We start from the raw sequence: 6,000 nt of genomic DNA, 5'->3' as shown, positions 1-6,000 counted from the left end.
TCTCCTTGCTTATCCCAAGGTATGTCCTTCAGAGCCAACAGAAAGAAAACCAACTCTCCTCCTTTTCTGTCTGCACTTCCTGATTCACCCTTTTAGGGACACAGCAAGTCCTATGCAACAGGACTAATTTTTAACTTAGTCTGCTTCTCTCTCCTCTCTTAGATCATTCCCCTTGTATCTGGCACCAATGTAATTCACTCTGTTGAGAACCTCTTTGTGTCACGGGCTGTTCCAGCTGGTAGTGAACAGTAACAAAGAACACAATCTCTGTGAACATCCTGAAAAGGGAAGGACACGCATAGAGCTACCCATGGTCTATGTGATAAATGGAGATGTCACATTGACCAAGAATGCATAGAGGATGCTATTCCGTTTCTGAATGTTGAGTTCAAGCAGCTTTCGGGAACACCTAGAAAAATGGGACGGTGAGTCACGGGTCTCAGTCTGGGAATTTGTATAATAGACCGGGATGAGGATGGGAATTTGAGACTCAGCATATGGGCTTGCTTGAAGTCTTGGAATGAACACTTGCAGAGAGGTGGGGAAAGAGTGAGGAATGGCCACACGGCAAATTGTCTAAAAGTGAGTAGAAAGAGGATCCGTGATCTGGCTGGGTAGATCTGTGGCACCGCCTTTGGTTAGCATTTGTGAGAACTTGGATTCCTGTTCAGAAAAAAAAGGAAAAGAAAGAAAAAAGAGGGAGGGAAGAGAAGAAAGAAGGGGAGAAGGGAGAGAAAGAAAAAGAGGAAGGAGGAAGGAGGAGGAGGAGGAAGGGAGAGAGGGAAGGGAGGGAACAGAGCTAAAACCGTGATCCGTGTGTGTTAGGGATCAACTGTGCTAAGTTCTTAAGTTCTTATCTGCTCCTGCCTTGAGACCATTGTTAGAGATCATGCCCGAGGAGAGAGCCCTAGCAGTGAGGGAGTAGGAAGTCCAGAGGATGCTGGCCGGGGTTCATAGAGGACCAGAGAGGAAGAAGAGCACCAGGGCCTATAGAAAGCTCAAGAGAGCTTCATTCAGTCTCCAGATGTGTGTCCCTGCACTCATGTAGGGAACGTACCCTAACCAAGGAGTCCCCTGAGATCAGCAGAGGACATGATCCCTGAGGGTTGGTGTTTCCAGAACTAGGGCTGGTATGAGCCACCATGGAAAACTTGATTTTCCAGATATTCTTCCTGATAACTGTTTTATCAGTTAACTGGATTATCACCAAGGATGGCCTGACTATGGCAAGTGAAACTGAGAAGGAGTGTTGATCTGGTTTTATTGAAATGATGAGCATGTAAAAATCAGCAGCATTTTGATATACTGATACTGAGATTGTTGTAAAATAACAAAAGTATCCCACTCACAATACCCACAGCAATTCTAAAAAGAAATTCAATGAAGGAAGTAAAAGACCTTTACATTAAACGTTGCAAAACATTAATGAAAAAAAAAATCCTGAAGTTTCATCATGAAGATATTACATAAAAGAAATCATGTATCTACCTAAGGACTTCAGCATGAATATTCACGACAGCTTCGTTTCAGCGTCTCCAAGCCAGAAATAATGGAGTCCAGCAATTGGTGCATAAATTATCTGTTATACACATACCTAATAAAGGAACATTAATTACTAATTAATACAAACAATTTATCGATACAGGAAGCAGTATCTGTGGTGGTTAGAATAATAGAGTATTTGAGTAAAACCAAAAAAGGTCACTCTACCCCCACTTAAGTATACTGCCTGGGACCCTGGGTTCAGTCTCTGGGTCTACAAAAGACAAAAAGCACAAGGAAGATGCAGGAGGAATAAAGAGGAGATATTTTGTGAAGTGAGGAAGATTAGAAGATAAATAATAATCAGGTATGGAAAATATCTTGGCTTTATGGATAAGTGTTGCTACATTACTTATAAAGATAATTTTGTAATTGTATGTATACATCAAAACTTACACTATAAATCTGCGTGCGTGAACATCACTAACATATTATACATCAAACCATAAACATCCTATCAATGCATCTCTGGGCTTCCATAGTTGAAGCCAACACCGCACGTGGGAGGTTGAATGAAGAGCTCTTCTGTTGCGTTGTGATTGCACATGGCCCGCTGTTCACTCAGATAAGCATACAGAAACAATTTGTATTTCCCCACAGACCTGCCATATGGGGCAAACTTTCTTTTTGTATGTATTGAACGTTGCTTGAGGTGGTATAAAATAATGAACAGGGAACTGGAAAGAGATTATTACATTTGCTATTAATAACCTCTGTGACTTCAGGCAAGTCATTTCCCCCGAGGCAGGCAAGCCGAGAGAGGAACCCAGACTCTGCTTGCTTCGAGTTATACACACAATCATCCCTTTTCTCATGATGTGATTGGCAATCTACTACTTTACCAGAGCAAATTCTGCTCTCAGACATCTCTCCAAACAATGCACCTAGTCTTGGGACCCGGACAGGCATCAAGCTATAAGCGCCAGGCTCTCTGAACAATGGGACAAGCTTCTCTCATCTTTCACTACCGTGAGACTTAGAAAATGTATCTCTGAGCATATTCTCAGTATATCGAGTATCAGAAGCTGATGTGGCCTGAACTGGTTTGGGACACACAACAGGACAAAACTTGTAGAGAGACTCTCCTACTAACCATATGATGCCTATGCATAATTGGTTGTGCACATGTTTAAAATTCGATATATTATGGGAAGGTATGTGCACAGTAGGAAAACTGATTATCTGATTTTACCTGTCAATCAAAAGTATAGCACCACTTTCATCACATCCCTTAGTAACAAGCCTCTTCTCTTGGATCTCATATGAAGTCTCAAACAATAACGGTGGCCCTTGAGCATCTTCACTCTGAAGCCCATGGCTCTCATGAAGTATATTCTGCCCCTTTGTGTAGCTTTGCTCTGAATAACATGTCCTTGTTGCTGTGTTTGCAACCGTGTGAGCCTTTCTTTTTTCCTTTTTTTTTTTTTTTTTTTTTTTTTGCAAGAGGCCAAGAATGTAAAAGGACCCAATTCAGACCATAATAAGTGAAAAAAGATTAAAAGAGCTGAATAGGACGGTTATTTAAGCTCCTTTGGGTTCTAAGGCTTAAGCTCTTAACTTTCTCAGCACGTGTATGTGTGTGTGTGTGTGTGTGTGTGTGTGTGTGTGTGTCCCTTGTATATTGTGGTCCGACCATTAGATGGCTATACCGCTTTCCATAGGTACTGCTTGCAGTATCATGGTGCACGCAAACATGTCAATGGTCCTGGGTGTCTTGGGGGAGAAGCAATGGATTTAATTTTGTTAGCTTGGCCTTTCCAGGTTTTGACCACAGATTCGTATAGTTTCACCAAACACCTAATAAACATCTCATAATTTGGAATATACTGGCAATGCATACTATTTTCTAGAGGCCAAGAATTAATGGGAAGAGGATGCTAGTGTGACAACGCAGAGGGACTGAGAAATGGAGAAGTTGATGGGGTTATGGGGAGGGATAGCAGGAGGGCCATGGAATGGGAGTCGTCAGGGAGAAAGTCTGTGGAGCTTCCTTTGGGAAGCCCTATCTTGGATCTTCAGTGTGGCTTTTATTCCTTACTTCCTGCAGCTCCTCACAGAGCCACTGGAAGGCAGGTTGTACATCCGTCAGCCCGAGTGTTCCACTTGGCTTTGACTCTCTCTAATTGGATTATTAGCAGATGGGAGTTTTTCTAGTGCCTTGGCTCTGAGTCTTCCATTGTGCACGGGATGATGCTTGGGGGTGGGGGAGGGAGTCCGGTTGCACGGTTTCTCTGAGGCTGCTGCTCCCATTCACATCTTTTGTGAGCCTTAAGACCTTTAGGAACCAGAACTTTAGATACCCAAGATTGTTCCCTTCACACGCCCCACCAATACTGATCATATTGATCAACGATACCAACTCCGCTGGTCACTTCTGAAACAGACCAACAGATATTTAAAAAGACAACACATTACCTGACAATTTGTGGGAAAACTGACTTCTGCTGTCTGGGATGAGCGCTAGCCATTTAATCATAAGCTTTACATTTTTAGTTATTCTATGCAACAGCGCATGCACGTTTGCACCAGTGAACTTGTAATGTCTGGAGGACAGGATCAGGGCCTCTGAGAAATGTCTGTTTTCTAACTTTCAGAACCTGGAATGTGCTTCCATGCATTGGTTAAGGGAGCAGATAGAACCACGGTTGCTAGTCAGCGGCCATAGAACCAGGGAGATTATGCTGGGCTCCTCAGGTGGACCCAGCGGAGCCTCAAGTGTCCGTAAGTTCAGAAGATGAAGGCACGAGGCAGGTCAGTGTGGTATAATGTGGAAAAGCCTCATCTGGACATTGCCGGCTTTGAAGATGGACAAGGACCATGAGCCTAGGAATTCACGCAGCCTCTAAACTCTGGGGAAGCCTTGTAAAGTAAATTTGTAGAAATGCTGCCGTGATTATTAAGAAGGTCCCGGCTCTACCTGTGTCGCACGCCCACACTTCCCGCCGATAGGAACAGGCGTGCAACAAACAACAAGATTCTTCTGCGGACAACCTTTATTGTACAGCACTCTCAGCAGGGGACTTCTTGAGCAGGAAACTTCTCTCTGAGCCAGGGACTCCCTACTGGGGTCTACTGTATAGGCGACCTCTCACGTGCAATCTCCCACGTGCGATCTCTCTGCCCAGTCTCTCTCCACGTGGGATCTCTCCGCAATCTCTCTTATCGGGTCCCTCTCCACGTGGGGTCTCCCAAAATCTCTCCACTATCTCCCTCTTCATGTGGGGGAGAAATGCACTGCTATATATGCCCAGGAGACTCGTGTCGCTACCTGATTGGTGTGCCCTCCAGTAACTCAATAGTATGCCCCAAGAGCGGGCTATGACGTATGTGGCGCATGCGCATTAAGTCTCTTGGCTGGGCAACAGCTCTGTTTGCTGAGTTCTTGGTGGGAAGCCGGCGCCATGTTTGGGTGCAGCACAAACGGCTCCCTACACTGCCTGCCCGAGGATGACTGTTTTCCTTTGTGTAGGTGGAACATGAGGTAAAGTCACCATTTGGGACAGGAAGCTGCAATGCACAAGGTCAGACTGTTGGTGACACTGAGAATTCCGATGTCTGTACATCAGTGGCACTTGGGGACTTCTCAGCGGCACCAGTCAATACATGCCATTAGCATTTTGACCACTTTCAGGTGTATTCTTTGTCACCTAACGCGTTGTTCCACCCAAGATGTAAATTCTAAGAAAGCATTCCTACTTCCGTACTAGCCCAAGGTTTGCCACGCTAGAGAGTTTCTTTCTCTGCACCACATTTCAAATGCTTCCTGTTGTTTTAGTCAAAAGACAGGAAACCAGCTCAAAAAAAGAGAATAAAATGATTAGCTCGTGGAGGGAGGAAGTTAGAATCAGGAAGCAGCAGAAGTCACCCTTTTAATTTATCTTTCCCGTTGTTAGCTTCCGTCAGTGGGCTCCAGCTGTGGCCGGAGATGGTGTCTGCTCCTGCTACAATCGTAAGGAGCCCTGTCAATTCCCAATTTGGCTTCAGAACTCCAACAAAGGAGTCTGACCGCCCAGCCTGGGTCCTGGGATCACTTTTGGATTAACCTCAGTGGCTCTTGATGACGGGTCCAGCCTGGGTCTCCCCATCTCCTTCCATGGCTATGTGTGAGCTCTGATTTGTTCTCAGACAAAGGAGACAGTATCCACCTTTCCACCAAAGAGTGCCGTGATATTATGGGGAACCGACAAAAGACCAAATCAAAAAAAAGGGGGGGGAAATTCAGAGAACTCTGAGATTATTGATTACTATCCCTTTGATACTGTGAAATTTTAAATATAAATAAAAATTAGGGCAGAATTGGGCACAGTCAGTTCCGAGTGGGTTCATTCAACACATTCAGATTTCAGGCATTAAAACACAAACTCTTTATTGACCCTGAGCTCGCTTTCCTTCTGAACATTCTTCTCTGAACACTACAGCCCAGCTCTTTGCATACTGACCATACTGTATTAAGTATCA

This window comes from Micromys minutus (genome assembly GCF_963924665.1).
Source record: "Micromys minutus genome assembly, chromosome: 31".
NCBI lineage: Eukaryota > Metazoa > Chordata > Mammalia > Rodentia > Muridae > Micromys > Micromys minutus.
The sequence above is the reverse complement of the archived record's forward strand: the minus strand, read 5'-3'. Positions refer to the sequence as shown.